An 18,066-nucleotide genomic window follows, 5' to 3' on the forward strand; every position below is an offset into this window, starting at 1 on the left:
CCTGGCCTATTTCTCTGAACATACTACCGTCTAGCTCCATCCAGGTCATTGCAAATGGTAGTATTTGTTTTCATCTCTAGGCTGCTTACTGCACTTTTTAAACTGGATTTCATTCTTCCTTTTTGTTTGTAGTTTAGCTATGTTATTCACCATTCAACTCCTGGTTATGAACAATAGCTTTGTGTCAATCGATATGTATCTGTATCCAACTATCTAATGTTCTGTCTGTCTTTATACGTATCTATGTATGTATGTATGTATGTATGTATCTATGTATCTATCTATCTATCTATCTTCCTATCATCTATCTATGATGTATATCATCTATCAATGTATGTACCTATCTCTCTATCTTTCATCTGTCATCTGTGTACCTATCTATCTATGAATCAATCATCTTTTTGTCTGCCCATCTATCCTTCTGTACAGAACAGTTAACAACATAGCCTATGTCTCTTCCCTACATTATGCTTCCAGAAATCTTGCAAGGTAACTAAGCCATAAGGAGAGCACTGTGTTCACCGATACACTTTCAGGTAGAGTCAGCCGCGTGTGCTTACAAAACCAGTAAATGGAGGTGAAAGGACTTGAACCTGTATCTCTGTCCTCTGTCCTCTTATACTTCCTGCTCGCTTGGTGACTTTATTTAGCCACATTCAGTGAGTAAGTGATCCCTGAAGACCACAAGTATCCTTCGTCTGGTCCGGTTGTCGAAAGAAAAGTGTACTTGGTTCTTTGCACACCACCATGTTTGAGGGACATCGGCGTGATCACTGCTGATAGGTGCAGGGACAAATATAAAGGAACACCTATTTCTGGACAGGAGCTGTTGGGAACAAAGAGTGTGTTGTGGAGTGAAGTGTTTATTTGAGGGTCCAAACTTCCCTCCTTAGGTGGTTTTTGCTTCTTTATATTCGTGAACATCATAAAAAGCAATGATTTTAAAAGCCCAGACGCATATTAGTGCAGCAATTAATTTCTTGAGGTGAGAGGAAATGAGAAGGAACTTGCTGCACCACTAAATCTATGACTGAGCACTGCTGAAATCAAACAAAAAGAATTCACGGTGGCTAGATAGGGCTATTTTCTACTGACTCTCTCTGGGGACTCAAACAGAATTCATTTGTTTGTTTGTTTCTTATTTTCACTTGTATAGGTAATCTGTCCCCGCCCCTTCAGCTTGCATTTTGTCTGTGTCCTTGGATCTCAAGTGAGTCTCCAGTAAGGGAGCACGTAGGAGGTCTTGAGTTTTCATCAGTTCTTCTAACCCTGTGTCTTTTGATTGGAGCACTCAAAGCCTGTACTTTTATTCTGATATTTGAGAGCTGTGCTCTTCCTGCACTTTGAAATTCTTTTTGTTCTCAATAATATACAATCACATGCAGAACATTATGTTTTCCAGTCTACACCCTTCACCGAGACCACGGCAAAAGCCAGTTACAGTCGCTGCCCATCAGCGTGTACTAAGATGCTGTAGAATCACTACATGTCTTCTCTGTGTTATGCAGCCGTACAAATGACCCCCCAAGTTACACACTATACATGCTAATCCTAATGCCCCCATTCTTTTTCCCCGCCCTTATTACTCCCTTCCCACAAACCCTACCCAGTCCCTTTCTCTTTGGTAACTGTTAGTCCACTCTCGGGTTCTGTGAGTCTGCTGCTGTCTTTTCCTCCAGTTTATCTTTGTTATCATACTCCACACATGAGTGAAATCATTTGGTACATGTATTTCTCCTCCTGGAATATTTGACTGAGCATTATACCCTCTAGCTACATCCACGTTATTGCAAATGATAGGATTTGTTTTCTTCTTATGGCTGCTTACTGCACTTTTTAAACTGGATTTCGTTCTTCTTTTTTGTTTGTAGTTTCGCTATGTGCTTTCACCATTGCTCTATTGGTTATGAGCAGTAGATTTGTGTTAATCGATATGTACCTATATCTATCTATCTGTCTGTCTATTTATCAATCAATCAATCAATCAATCATCTTTTTGTCTGCCCATCTGTCCTTGTGTACAGAACAGTTAACCACATATCCTATATCACTTTCCTACACTATGCTTCCAAAAATCCTGCAAAGTATCTAGGCTGTAGAGAGAGCACTGGGTTCACCGAGACACTTGCAGGTCGAGTCGGCCGCGTGTACCTACAAAACCAGGAAATGGTTGTGCCGGGACTTGAACCCGTGTCTCTATCCTCTGTCCTCTTTCATCTCCTTCTAACTTACTGTCTGTATTTAGCCACATTCTTTGACTAAGTGCTCCCTGAAGACCACAAGTATCATTCCTCTGGGCCTGTTGTCACGAGAAAAGTAAACTTGTTCTTTGCTCACCACCATGTTTGAAGGACATCAGCGTGATCACCGCCGATAGGACGGAGGGTCAAATAAAAAGAACACCAATTTCTAGACAGGAGCAGTTGGGAGCTAAGAGTGTATTGTGGGGTGACGTGTTTATTTGAGTGTCCAAACTTCCCTCTTAAGGTAGTTATTAGATCTTCACATTCGTGAACATCATAAAACCCACTGATTTCAAAGGCCCAGATGCTTATTATTACAGCATCTCAGTTGTTGAGGTGAGAGAAAATGAGAAGTATGTTGCTGCACCACTAAATCAATTACTGGAAACGGCTGAAACCAAACAAAAAGAATTCACGGTGGCCAGATAGGGCTATTTTCTGCTGACTGTCTCAGGGGACTGAAACAGAATCCATTTGTTTGATTGTTTGTTTTTCAGTTTCACTCGTGTAGCGTACTTGTCCACACACCTTCGGCTTGTAGTTTGTCTGTGTCCTTGGATCTCAAGTGAGTCTCCTGTAAGTAAGCACGTAGGTGTCTTGAGTTTTCATCCCTTCTTTTAACCCTGTGTCTTTTGTTTGCTGCACTCAGTGCCTGACCTTTTATTCTGATGATTCAGAGATGTGCACTTATTGCACTTAAAGAATTTTTTTTATCATAAAGCTAAAATCACTTGAAGAGCATTATGTTTACTATGCTCCCAAATTCACCAAGTACCCCTGTAAAACCTCTTCAGTCGCTGTCGATCTGCGTAGTTGGATGCTGTAGACACCTTCACCATGTCCCTCCCAACAGACCCCGTTACAGTCGCTGTCCATCAGTGAGTAGTAAGATGCTATATGATCTCTACTAGCCTTCTCTGTGTTGTACAGCAGTCCCCATGCCCCCTCGACCCCAAGCATTATAAATGCTAAAACTAGTGCCCCCATTCTTTCTCCTCACACTTATCCCTCCCTTCAGACCCAACCGTGCCCAGTCCTTTTCCCTTTGGTAAATTTTAGTCAACTCTCGGGTTCTGTGGGTCTGCTGCTGTTTTTTTCCTTCAGTTTCTCTTTGTTGTTATACTCCACACATGAGTGAAAACACTTGGTACTTGTCTTTCTCCGCCTGGCCTATTTCTCTGAACATACTACCGTCTAGCTCCATCCAGGTCATTGCAAATGGTAGTATTTGTTTTCATCTCTAGGCTGCTTACTGCACTTTTTAAACTGGATTTCATTCTTCCTTTTTGTTTGTAGTTTAGCTATGTTATTCACCATTCAACTCCTGGTTATGAACAATAGCTTTGTGTCAATCGATATGTATCTGTATCCAACTATCTAATGTTCTGTCTGTCTTTATACGTATCTATGTATGTATGTATGTATGTATGTATCTATGTATCTATCTATCTATCTATCTTCCTATCATCTATCTATGATGTATATCATCTATCAATGTATGTACCTATCTCTCTATCTTTCATCTGTCATCTGTGTACCTATCTATCTATGAATCAATCATCTTTTTGTCTGCCCATCTATCCTTCTGTACAGAACAGTTAACAACATAGCCTATGTCTCTTCCCTACATTATGCTTCCAGAAATCTTGCAAGGTAACTAAGCCATAAGGAGAGCACTGTGTTCACCGATACACTTTCAGGTAGAGTCAGCCGCGTGTGCTTACAAAACCAGTAAATGGAGGTGAAAGGACTTGAACCTGTATCTCTGTCCTCTGTCCTCTTATACTTCCTGCTCGCTTGGTGACTTTATTTAGCCACATTCAGTGAGTAAGTGATCCCTGAAGACCACAAGTATCCTTCGTCTGGTCCGGTTGTCGAAAGAAAAGTGTACTTGGTTCTTTGCACACCACCATGTTTGAGGGACATCGGCGTGATCACTGCTGATAGGTGCAGGGACAAATATAAAGGAACACCTATTTCTGGACAGGAGCAGTTGGGAACAAAGAGTGTGTTGTGGAGTGAAGTGTTTATTTGAGGGTCCAAACTTCCCTCCTTAGGTGGTTTTTGCTTCTTTATATTCGTGAACATCATAAAAAGCAATGATTTTAAAAGCCCAGACGCATATTAGTGCAGCAATTAATTTCTTGAGGTGAGAGGAAATGAGAAGGAACTTGCTGCACCACTAAATCTATGACTGAGCACTGCTGAAATCAAACAAAAAGAATTCACGGTGGCTAGATAGGGCTATTTTCTACTGACTCTCTCTGGGGACTCAAACAGAATTCATTTGTTTGTTTGTTTCTTATTTTCACTTGTATAGGTAATCTGTCCCCGCCCCTTCAGCTTGCATTTTGTCTGTGTCCTTGGATCTCAAGTGAGTCTCCAGTAAGGGAGCACGTAGGAGGTCTTGAGTTTTCATCAGTTCTTCTAACCCTGTGTCTTTTGATTGGAGCACTCAAAGCCTGTACTTTTATTCTGATATTTGAGAGCTGTGCTCTTCCTGCACTTTGAAATTCTTTTTGTTCTCAATAATATACAATCACATGCAGAACATTATGTTTTCCAGTCTACACCCTTCACCGAGACCACGGCAAAAGCCAGTTACAGTCGCTGCCCATCAGCGTGTACTAAGATGCTGTAGAATCACTACATGTCTTCTCTGTGTTATGCAGCCGTACAAATGACCCCCCAAGTTACACACTATACATGCTAATCCTAATGCCCCCATTCTTTTTCCCCGCCCTTATTACTCCCTTCCCACAAACCCTACCCAGTCCCTTTCTCTTTGGTAACTGTTAGTCCACTCTCGGGTTTTGTGAGTCTGCTGCTGTCTTTTCCTCCAGTTTATCTTTGTTATCATACTCCACACATGAGTGAAATCATTTGGTACATGTATTTCTCCTCCTGGAATATTTGACTGAGCATTATACCCTCTAGCTACATCCACGTTATTGCAAATGATAGGATTTGTTTTCTTCTTATGGCTGCTTACTGCACTTTTTAAACTGGATTTCGTTCTTCTTTTTTGTTTGTAGTTTCGCTATGTGCTTTCACCATTGCTCTCCTGGTTATGAGCAGTAGCTTTGTGTTAATCGATATGTACCTATATCTATCTATCTGTCTGTCTATATATCAATCAATCAATCAATCAATCATCTTTTTGTCTGCCCATCTGTCCTTGTGTACAGAACAGTTAACCACATATCCTATATCACTTTCCTACACTATGCTTCCAAAAATCCTGCAAAGTATCTAGGCTGTAGAGAGAGCACTGGGTTCACCGAGACACTTGCAGGTCGAGTCGGCCGCGTGTACCTACAAAACCAGGAAATGGTTGTGCCGGGACTTGAACCCGTGTCTCTATCCTCTGTCCTCTTTCATCTCCTTCTAACTTACTGTCTGTATTTAGCCACATTCTTTGACTAAGTGCTCCCTGAAGACCACAAGTATCATTCCTCTGGGCCTGTTGTCACGAGAAAAGTAAACTTGTTCTTTGCTCACCACCATGTTTGAAGGACATCAGCGTGATCACCGCCGATAGGACGGAGGGTCAAATAAAAAGAACACCAATTTCTAGACAGGAGCAGTTGGGAGCTAAGAGTGTATTGTGGGGTGACGTGTTTATTTGAGTGTCCAAACTTCCCTCTTAAGGTAGTTATTAGATCTTCACATTCGTGAACATCATAAATCCCACTGATTTCAAAGGCCCAGATGCTTATTATTACAGCATCTCAGTTGTGGAGGTGAGAGAAAATGAGAAGTATGTTGCTGCACCACTAAATCAATTACTGGAAACGGCTGAAACCAAACAAAAAGAATTCACGGTGGCCAGATAGGGCTATTTTCTGCTGACTGTCTCAGGGGACTGAAACAGAATCCATTTGTTTGATTGTTTGTTTTTCAGTTTCACTCGTGTAGCGTACTTGTCCACACACCTTCGGCTTGTAGTTTGTCTGTGTCCTTGGATCTCAAGTGAGTCTCCTGTAAGTAATCACGTAGGTGTCTTGAGTTTTCATCCCTTCTTTTAACCCTGTGTCTTTTGTTTGCTGCACTCAGTGCCTGACCTTTTATTCTGATGACTCAGAGCTGTGTACATATTGCACTTAAAGAATTTTTTTTATCATTAAGCTAAAATCACTTGAAGAGCATTATGTTTACTATGCTCCCCCCTTCACCAAGTACCCCTGAAAAACCTCTTCAGTCGCTGTTGATCTGCGTAGTTGGATTCTGTAGACCCCTTCACCATGTCCTTCCCAACAGACCCAGTTACAGTTGCTGTCCATCAGTGAGTAGTTAGATGCTATATGATCTCAACTAGACTTCTCTGTGTTGTACAGCACTCCCCATGCCCCATCGACCCCAAGCATTATACATGCTAAAACTAATGCCCCCATTCTTTCTCCTCACACTTACCCCTCCCTTCAGACCCAACCTGCCCAGTCCTTTTCCCTTTGGTAACTTTTAGTCAACTCTCGGGTTCTGTGAGTCTGCTGCTGTTTTTTTCCTTCAGTTTCTCTTTGCTGTTATACTCCACACATGAGTGAAAACACTTGGTACTTGTCTTTCTCCGCCTGGCCTATTTCTCTGAACATACTACCGTCTAGCTCCATCCAGGTCATTGAAAATGGTAATATTTGTTTTCTTCTCTAGGCTGCTTAATGCACTTTTTAAACTGGATTTCATTCTTCCTTTTTGTTTGTAGTTTAGCTATGTTATTCACCATTCAACTCCTGGTTATGAACAATAGCTTTGTGTCAATCGATATGTATCTGTATCTATCTATCTAATGGTCTGTCTGTCTATCTACGTATGTATGTATGTATGTATGTATGTATGTATCTATGTACCTATCTATCTATCTATCTACCTATCATCTATCTATGATGTCTATCATCTATCAATCTATGTACCTATCTATCTATCTTTCATCTGTCATCTGTGTACCTATCTATCTATGAATCAATCATCTTTTTGTCTGCCCATCTATCCTTCTGTACAGAACAGTTAACAACATAGCCTATGTCTCTTCCCTACATTATGCTTCCAGAAATCTTGCAAGGTAACTAAGCCATAAGGAGAGCACTGTGTTCACCGATACACTTTCAGGTAGAGTCAGCCGCGTGTGCTTACAAAACCAGTAAATGGAGGTGAAAGGACTTGAACCTGTATCTCTGTCCTCTGTCCTCTTATACTTCCTGCTCGCTTGGTGACTTTATTTAGCCACATTCAGTGAGTAAGTGATCCCTGAAGACCACAAGTATCCTTCGTCTGGTCCGGTTGTCGAAAGAAAAGTGTACTTGGTTCTTTGCACACCACCATGTTTGAGGGACATCGGCGTGATCACTGCTGATAGGTGCAGCGACAAATATAAAGGAATACCTATTTCTGGACAGGAGCAGTTGGGAACAAAGAGTGTGTTGTGGAGTGCAGTGTTTATTTGAGGGTCCAAACTTCCCTCCTTAGGTGGTTATTGCTTCTTTACATTCGTGAACATTATAAAGAGCAATGATTTTAAAAGCCCAGACGCATATTATTACAGCAATTCATTTGTTGAGGTGAGAGGAAATGAGAAGGAACTTGCTGCACCACTAAATCTATGCCTGAGCACTGCTGAAATCAAACAAAAAGAATTCACGGTGGCTAGATAGGGCTATTTTCTACTGACTCTCTCTGGGGACTCAAACAGAATTCATTTGTTTGTTTGTTTCTTATTTTCACTTGTATAGGTAATCTGTCCCCGCCCCTTCAGCTTGTAGTTTGTCGGTGTCCTTGGATCTCAAGTGAGTCTCCAGTAAGGGAGCACGTAGGAGGTCTTGAGTTTTCATCAGTTCTTCTAACCCTGTGTCTTTTGATTGGAGCACTCAAAGCCTGTACTTTTATTCTGATATTTGAGAGCTGTGCTCTTCCTGCACTTTGAAATTCTTTTTGTTCTCAATAATACACAATCACATGCAGAACATTATGTTTTCCAGTCTACACTCTTCACCGAGACCACGGCAAAAGCCAGTTACAGTCGCTGTCCGTCAGCGTGTACTAAGATGCTGTAGAATCACTACATGTCTTCTCTCTGTTATGCAGCCGTACAAATGACAACCCAAGTTACACACTATACATGCTAATCCTAATGCCCCCATTCTTTTTCCCCGCCCTTATTACTCCCTTCCCACAAACCCTACCCAGTCCCTTTCTCTTTGGTAACTGTTAGTCCACACTCGGGTTCTGTGAGTGTGCTGCTGTCTTTTCCTTCAGTTTTTCTTTGTTATCATACTCCACACATGAGTGAAATCATTTGGTACATGTATTTCTCCTCCTGGAATACTTGACTGAGCATTATACCCTCTAGCTCCATCCACGTTATTGCAAATGATAGGATTTGTTTTCTTCTTATGGCTGCTTACTGCACTTTTTAAACTGGATTTCATTCTTCTTTTTTGTTTGTAGTTTCGCTATGTGCTTTCACCATTGCTCTCCTGGTTATGAGCAGTAGCTTTGTGTTAATCGATATGTACCTATATCTATCTATCTGTCTGTCTATTTATCAATCAATCAATCAATCAATCATCTTTTTGTCTGCCCATCTGTCCTTGTGTACAGAACAGTTAACCACATATCCTATATCACTTTCCTACACTATGCTTCCAAAAATCCTGCAAAGTATCTAGGCTGTAGAGAGAGCACTGGGTTCACCGAGACACTTGCAGGTCGAGTCGGCCGCGTGTACCTACAAAACCAGGAAATGGTTGTGCCGGGACTTGAACCCGTGTCTCTATCCTCTGTCCTCTTTCATCTCCTTCTAACTTACTGTCTGTATTTAGCCACATTCTTTGACTAAGTGCTCCCTGAAGACCACAAGTATCATTCCTCTGGGCCTGTTGTCACGAGAAAAGTAAACTTGTTCTTTGCTCACCACCATGTTTGAAGGACATCAGCGTGATCACCGCCGATAGGACGGAGGGTCAAATAAAAAGAACACCAATTTCTAGACAGGAGCAGTTGGGAGCTAAGAGTGTATTGTGGGGTGACGTGTTTATTTGAGTGTCCAAACTTCCCTCTTAAGGTAGTTATTAGATCTTCACATTCGTGAACATCATAAAACCCACTGATTTCAAAGGCCCAGATGCTTATTATTACAGCATCTCAGTTGTTGAGGTGAGAGAAAATGAGAAGTATGTTGCTGCACCACTAAATCAATTACTGGAAACGGCTGAAACCAAACAAAAAGAATTCACGGTGGCCAGATAGGGCTATTTTCTGCTGACTGTCTCAGGGGACTGAAACAGAATCCATTTGTTTGATTGTTTGTTTTTCAGTTTCACTCGTGTAGCGTACTTGTCCACACACCTTCGGCTTGTAGTTTGTCTGTGTCCTTGGATCTCAAGTGAGTCTCCTGTAAGTAAGCACGTAGGTGTCTTGAGTTTTCATTCCTTCTTTTAACCCTGTGTCTTTTGTTTGCTGCTCTCAGTGCCTGACCTTTTATTCTGATGACTCAGAGCTGTGTACTTATTGCACTTAAAGAATTTTTTTTATCATTAAGCTAAAATCACTTGAAGAGCATTATGTTTACTATGCTCCCCCCTTCACCAAGTACCCCTGAAAAACCTCTTCAGTCGCTGTTGATCTGCGTAGTTGGATTCTGTAGACCCCTTCACCATGTCCTTCCCAACAGACCCAGTTACAGTCGCTGTCCATCAGTGAGTAGTTAGATGCTATATGATCTCAACTAGACTTCTCTGTGTTGTACAGCACTCCCCATGCCCCCTCGACCCCAAGCATTATACATGCTAAGACTAATGCCCCCATTCTTTCTCCTCACACTTACCCCTCCCTTCAGACCCAACCTGCCCAGTCCTTTTCCCTTTGGTAACTTTTAGTCAACTCTCGGGTTCTGTGAGTCTGCTGCTGTTTTTTTCCTTCAGTTTCTCTTTGCTGTTATACTCCACACATGAGTGAAAACACTTGGTACTTGTCTTTCTCCGCCTGGCCTATTTCTCTGAACATACTACCGTCTAGCTCCATCCAGGTCATTGCAAATGGTAGTATTTGTTTTCATCTCTAGGCTGCTTACTGCACTTTTTAAACTGGATTTCATTCTTCCTTTTTGTTTGTAGTTTAGCTATGTTATTCACCATTCAACTCCTGGTTATGAACAATAGCTTTGTGTCAATCGATATGTATCTGTATCCAACTATCTAATGTTCTGTCTGTCTTTATACGTATCTATGTATGTATGTATGTATGTATGTATCTATGTATCTATCTATCTATCTATCTTCCTATCATCTATCTATGATGTATATCATCTATCAATGTATGTACCTATCTCTCTATCTTTCATCTGTCATCTGTGTACCTATCTATCTATGAATCAATCATCTTTTTGTCTGCCCATCTATCCTTCTGTACAGAACAGTTAACAACATAGCCTATGTCTCTTCCCTACATTATGCTTCCAGAAATCTTGCAAGGTAACTAAGCCATAAGGAGAGCACTGTGTTCACCGATACACTTTCAGGTAGAGTCAGCCGCGTGTGCTTACAAAACCAGTAAATGGAGGTGAAAGGACTTGAACCTGTATCTCTGTCCTCTGTCCTCTTATACTTCCTGCTCGCTTGGTGACTTTATTTAGCCACATTCAGTGAGTAAGTGATCCCTGAAGACCACAAGTATCCTTCGTCTGGTCCGGTTGTCGAAAGAAAAGTGTACTTGGTTCTTTGCACACCACCATGTTTGAGGGACATCGGCGTGATCACTGCTGATAGGTGCAGGGACAAATATAAAGGAACACCTATTTCTGGACAGGAGCAGTTGGGAACAAAGAGTGTGTTGTGGAGTGAAGTGTTTATTTGAGGGTCCAAACTTCCCTCCTTAGGTGGTTTTTGCTTCTTTATATTCGTGAACATCATAAAAAGCAATGATTTTAAAAGCCCAGACGCATATTAGTGCAGCAATTAATTTCTTGAGGTGAGAGGAAATGAGAAGGAACTTGCTGCACCACTAAATCTATGCCTGAGCACTGCTGAAATCAAACAAAAAGAATTCACGGTGGCTAGATAGGGCTATTTTCTACTGACTCTCTCTGGGGACTCAAACAGAATTCATTTGTTTGTTTGTTTCTTATTTTCACTTGTATAGGTAATCTGTCCCCGCCCCTTCAGCTTGCATTTTGTCTGTGTCCTTGGATCTCAAGTGAGTCTCCAGTAAGGGAGCACGTAGGAGGTCTTGAGTTTTCATCAGTTCTTCTAACCCTGTGTCTTTTGATTGGAGCACTCAAAGCCTGTACTTTTATTCTGATATTTGAGAGCTGTGCTCTTCCTGCACTTTGAAATTCTTTTTGTTCTCAATAATATACAATCACATGCAGAACATTATGTTTTCCAGTCTACACCCTTCACCGAGACCACGGCAAAAGCCAGTTACAGTCGCTGCCCATCAGCGTGTACTAAGATGCTGTAGAATCACTACATGTCTTCTCTGTGTTATGCAGCCGTACAAATGACCCCCCAAGTTACACACTATACATGCTAATCCTAATGCCCCCATTCTTTTTCCCCGCCCTTATTACTCCCTTCCCACAAACCCTACCCAGTCCCTTTCTCTTTGGTAACTGTTAGTCCACTCTCGGGTTTTGTGAGTCTGCTGCTGTCTTTTCCTCCAGTTTATCTTTGTTATCATACTCCACACATGAGTGAAATCATTTGGTACATGTATTTCTCCTCCTGGAATATTTGACTGAGCATTATACCCTCTAGCTACATCCACGTTATTGCAAATGATAGGATTTGTTTTCTTCTTATGGCTGCTTACTGCACTTTTTAAACTGGATTTCGTTCTTCTTTTTTGTTTGTAGTTTCGCTATGTGCTTTCACCATTGCTCTCCTGGTTATGAGCAGTAGCTTTGTGTTAATCGATATGTACCTATATCTATCTATCTGTCTGTCTATATATCAATCAATCAATCAATCAATCATCTTTTTGTCTGCCCATCTGTCCTTGTGTACAGAACAGTTAACCACATATCCTATATCACTTTCCTACACTATGCTTCCAAAAATCCTGCAAAGTATCTAGGCTGTAGAGAGAGCACTGGGTTCACCGAGACACTTGCAGGTCGAGTCGGCCGCGTGTACCTACAAAACCAGGAAATGGTTGTGCCGGGACTTGAACCCGTGTCTCTATCCTCTGTCCTCTTTCATCTCCTTCTAACTTACTGTCTGTATTTAGCCACATTCTTTGACTAAGTGCTCCCTGAAGACCACAAGTATCATTCCTCTGGGCCTGTTGTCACGAGAAAAGTAAACTTGTTCTTTGCTCACCACCATGTTTGAAGGACATCAGCGTGATCACCGCCGATAGGACGGAGGGTCAAATAAAAAGAACACCAATTTCTAGACAGGAGCAGTTGGGAGCTAAGAGTGTATTGTGGGGTGACGTGTTTATTTGAGTGTCCAAACTTCCCTCTTAAGGTAGTTATTAGATCTTCACATTCGTGAACATCATAAATCCCACTGATTTCAAAGGCCCAGATGCTTATTATTACAGCATCTCAGTTGTGGAGGTGAGAGAAAATGAGAAGTATGTTGCTGCACCACTAAATCAATTACTGGAAACGGCTGAAACCAAACAAAAAGAATTCACGGTGGCCAGATAGGGCTATTTTCTGCTGACTGTCTCAGGGGACTGAAACAGAATCCATTTGTTTGATTGTTTGTTTTTCAGTTTCACTCGTGTAGCGTACTTGTCCACACACCTTCGGCTTGTAGTTTGTCTGTGTCCTTGGATCTCAAGTGAGTCTCCTGTAAGTAATCACGTAGGTGTCTTGAGTTTTCATCCCTTCTTTTAACCCTGTGTCTTTTGTTTGCTGCACTCAGTGCCTGACCTTTTATTCTGATGACTCAGAGCTGTGTACATATTGCACTTAAAGAATTTTTTTTATCATTAAGCTAAAATCACTTGAAGAGCATTATGTTTACTATGCTCCCCCCTTCACCAAGTACCCCTGAAAAACCTCTTCAGTCGCTGTTGATCTGCGTAGTTGGATTCTGTAGACCCCTTCACCATGTCCTTCCCAACAGACCCAGTTACAGTTGCTGTCCATCAGTGAGTAGTTAGATGCTATATGATCTCAACTAGACTTCTCTGTGTTGTACAGCACTCCCCATGCCCCATCGACCCCAAGCATTATACATGCTAAAACTAATGCCCCCATTCTTTCTCCTCACACTTACCCCTCCCTTCAGACCCAACCTGCCCAGTCCTTTTCCCTTTGGTAACTTTTAGTCAACTCTCGGGTTCTGTGAGTCTGCTGCTGTTTTTTTCCTTCAGTTTCTCTTTGCTGTTATACTCCACACATGAGTGAAAACACTTGGTACTTGTCTTTCTCCGCCTGGCCTATTTCTCTGAACATACTACCGTCTAGCTCCATCCAGGTCATTGAAAATGGTAATATTTGTTTTCTTCTCTAGGCTGCTTAATGCACTTTTTAAACTGGATTTCATTCTTCCTTTTTGTTTGTAGTTTAGCTATGTTATTCACCATTCAACTCCTGGTTATGAACAATAGCTTTGTGTCAATCGATATGTATCTGTATCTATCTATCTAATGGTCTGTCTGTCTATCTACGTATGTATGTATGTATGTATGTATGTATGTATCTATGTACCTATCTATCTATCTATCTACCTATCATCTATCTATGATGTCTATCATCTATCAATCTATGTACCTATCTATCTATCTTTCATCTGTCATCTGTGTACCTATCTATCTATGAATCAATCATCTTTTTGTCTGCCCATCTATCCTTCTGTACAGAACAGTTAACAACATAGCCTATGTCTCTTCCCTACATTATGCTTCCAGAAATCTTGCAAGGTAACTAAGCCATAAGGAGAGCACTGTGTTCACCGATACACTTTCAGGTAGAGTCAGCCGCGTGTGCTTACAAAACCAGTAAATGGAGGTGAAAGGACTTGAACCTGTATCTCTGTCCTCTGTCCTCTTATACTTCCTGCTCGCTTGGTGACTTTATTTAGCCACATTCAGTGAGTAAGTGATCCCTGAAGACCACAAGTATCCTTCGTCTGGTCCGGTTGTCGAAAGAAAAGTGTACTTGGTTCTTTGCACACCACCATGTTTGAGGGACATCGGCGTGATCACTGCTGATAGGTGCAGCGACAAATATAAAGGAACACCTATTTCTGGACAGGAGCAGTTGGGAACAAAGAGTGTGTTGTGGAGTGCAGTGTTTATTTGAGGGTCCAAACTTCCCTCCTTAGGTGGTTATTGCTTCTTTACATTCGTGAACATTATAAAGAGCAATGATTTTAAAAGCCCAGACGCATATTATTACAGCAATTCATTTGTTGAGGTGAGAGGAAATGAGAAGGAACTTGCTGCACCACTAAATCTATGCCTGAGCACTGCTGAAATCAAACAAAAAGAATTCACGGTGGCTAGATAGGGCTATTTTCTACTGACTCTCTCTGGGGACTCAAACAGAATTCATTTGTTTGTTTGTTTCTTATTTTCACTTGTATAGGTAATCTGTCCCCGCCCCTTCAGCTTGTAGTTTGTCGGTGTCCTTGGATCTCAAGTGAGTCTCCAGTAAGGGAGCACGTAGGAGGTCTTGAGTTTTCATCAGTTCTTCTAACCCTGTGTCTTTTGATTGGAGCACTCAAAGCCTGTACTTTTATTCTGATATTTGAGAGCTGTGCTCTTCCTGCACTTTGAAATTCTTTTTGTTCTCAATAATACACAATCACATGCAGAACATTATGTTTTCCAGTCTACACTCTTCACCGAGACCACGGCAAAAGCCAGTTACAGTCGCTGTCCGTCAGCGTGTACTAAGATGCTGTAGAATCACTACATGTCTTCTCTCTGTTATGCAGCCGTACAAATGACAACCCAAGTTACACACTATACATGCTAATCCTAATGCCCCCATTCTTTTTCCCCGCCCTTATTACTCCCTTCCCACAAACCCTACCCAGTCCCTTTCTCTTTGGTAACTGTTAGTCCACACTCGGGTTCTGTGAGTGTGCTGCTGTCTTTTCCTTCAGTTTTTCTTTGTTATCATACTCCACACATGAGTGAAATCATTTGGTACATGTATTTCTCCTCCTGGAATATTTGACTGAGCATTATACCCTCTAGCTCCATCCACGTTATTGCAAATGATAGGATTTGTTTTCTTCTTATGGCTGCTTACTGCACTTTTTAAACTGGATTTCATTCTTCTTTTTTGTTTGTAGTTTCGCTATGTGCTTTCACCATTGCTCTCCTGGTTATGAGCAGTAGCTTTGTGTTAATCGATATGTACCTATATCTATCTATCTGTCTGTCTATTTATCAATCAATCAATCAATCAATCATCTTTTTGTCTGCCCATCTGTCCTTGTGTACAGAACAGTTAACCACATATCCTATATCACTTTCCTACACTATGCTTCCAAAAATCCTGCAAAGTATCTAGGCTGTAGAGAGAGCACTGGGTTCACCGAGACACTTGCAGGTCGAGTCGGCCGCGTGTACCTACAAAACCAGGAAATGGTTGTGCCGGGACTTGAACCCCTGTCTCTATCCTCTGTCCTCTTTCATCTCCTTCTAACTTACTGTCTGTATTTAGCCACATTCTTTGACTAAGTGCTCCCTGAAGACCACAAGTATCATTCCTCTGGGCCTGTTGTCACGAGAAAAGTAAACTTGTTCTTTGCTCACCACCATGTTTGAAGGACATCAGCGTGATCACCGCCGATAGGACGGAGGGTCAAATAAAAAGAACACCAATTTCTAGACAGGAGCAGTTGGGAGCTAAGAGTGTATTGTGGGGTGACGTGTTTATTTGAGTGTCCAAACTTCCCTCTTAAGGTAGTTATTAGATCTTCACATTCGTGAACATCATAAAACCCACTGATTTCAAAGGCCCAGATGCTTATTATTACAGCATCTTAGTTGTGGAGGTGAGAGAAAGTGAGAAGTATGTTGCTGCACCACTAAATCAATTACTGGAAACGGCTGAAACCAAACAAAAAGAATTCACGGTGGCCAGATAGGGCTATTTTCTGCTGACTGTCTCAGGGGACTGAAACAGAATCCATTTGTTTGATTGTTTGTTTTTCAGTTTCACTCGTGTAGCGTACTTGTCCACACACCTTCGGCTTGTAGTTTGTCTGTGTCCTTGGATCTCAAGTGAGTCTCCTGTAAGTAAGCACGTAGGTGTCTTGAGTTTTCATCCCTTCTTTTAACCCTGTGTCTTTTGTTTGCTGCTCTCAGTGCCTGACCTTTTATTCTGATGACTCAGAGCTGTGTACTTATTGCACTTAAAGAATTTTTTTTATCATTAAGCTAAAATCACTTGAAGAGCATTATGTTTACTATGCTCCCCCCTTCACCAAGTACCCCTGAAAAACCTCTTCAGTCGCTGTTGATCTGCGTAGTTGGATTCTGTAGACCCCTTAACCATGTCCTTCCCAACAGACCCAGTTACAGTCGCTGTCCATCAGTGAGTAGTTAGATGCTATATGATCTCAACTAGACTTCTCTGTGTTGTACAGCACTCCCCATGCCCCCTCGACCCCAAGCATTATACATGCTAAAACTAATGCCCCCATTCTTTCTCCTCACACTTACCCCTCCCTTCAGACCCAACCTGCCCAGTCCTTTTCCCTTTGGTAACTTTTAGTCAACTCTCGGGTTCTGTGAGTCTGCTGCTGTTTTTTTCCTTCAGTTTCTCTTTGCTGTTATACTCCACACATGAGTGAAAACACTTGGTACTTGTCTTTCTCTGCCTGGCCTATTTCTCTGAACATACTACCGTCTAGCTCCATCCAGGTCATTGAAAATGGTAATATTTGTTTTCTTCTCTAGGCTGCTTAATGCACTTTTTAAACTGGATTTCATTCTTCCTTTTTGTTTGTAGTTTAGCTATGTTATTCACCATTCAACTCCTGGTTATGAACAATAGCTTTGTGTCAATCGATATGTATCTGTATCTATCTATCTAATGGTCTGTCTGTCTACCTACGTATGTATGTATGTATGTATGTATGTATCTATGTACCTATCTATCTATCTATCTACCTATCATCTATCTATGATGTCTATCATCTATCAATCTATGTACCTATCTATCTATCTTTCATCTGTCATCTGTGTACCTATCTATCTATGAATCAATCATCTTTTTGTCTGCCCATCTATCCTTCTGTACAGAACAGTTAACAACATAGCCTATGTCTCTTCCCTACATTATGCTTCCAGAAATCTTGCAAGGTAACTAAGCCATAAGGAGAGCACTGTGTTCACCGATACACTTTCAGGTAGAGTCAGCCACGTGTGCTTACAAAACCAGTAAATGGAGGTGAAAGGACTTGAACCTGTATCTCTGTCCTCTGTCCTCTTATACTTCCTGCTCGCTTGGTGACTTTATTTAGCCACATTCAGTGAGTAAGTGATCCCTGAAGACCACAAGTATCCTTCGTCTGGTCCGGTTGTCGAAAGAAAAGTGTACTTGGTTCTTTGCACACCACCATGTTTGAGGGACATCGGCGTGATCACTGCTGATAGGTGCAGCGACAAATATAAAGGAACACCTATTTCTGGACAGGAGCAGTTGGGAACAAAGAGTGTGTTGTGGAGTGCAGTGTTTATTTGAGGGTCCAAACTTCCCTCCTTAGGTAGTTATTGCTTCTTTACATTCGTGAACATTATAAAGAGCAATGATTTTAAAAGCCCAGACGCATATTATTACAGCAATTCATTTGTTGAGGTGAGAGGAAATGAGAAGGAACTTGCTGCACCACTAAATCTATGCCTGAGCACT

General features: G+C 41.5%; 1 long non-coding RNA gene across 1 annotated transcript in view; it reads left to right on the forward strand.

Annotated features, from left to right (window-relative positions):
* The window catches only part of LOC130680378 (uncharacterized), a 395,610-nt gene that overhangs the window by 308,628 nt on the left and 68,916 nt on the right, over positions 1–18,066 (forward strand). The window lies entirely within an intron of this gene.

This window comes from Manis pentadactyla, chromosome 13, assembly GCF_030020395.1.
Source record: "Manis pentadactyla isolate mManPen7 chromosome 13, mManPen7.hap1, whole genome shotgun sequence".
In the NCBI taxonomy this organism is placed as follows: domain Eukaryota; kingdom Metazoa; phylum Chordata; class Mammalia; order Pholidota; family Manidae; genus Manis; species Manis pentadactyla.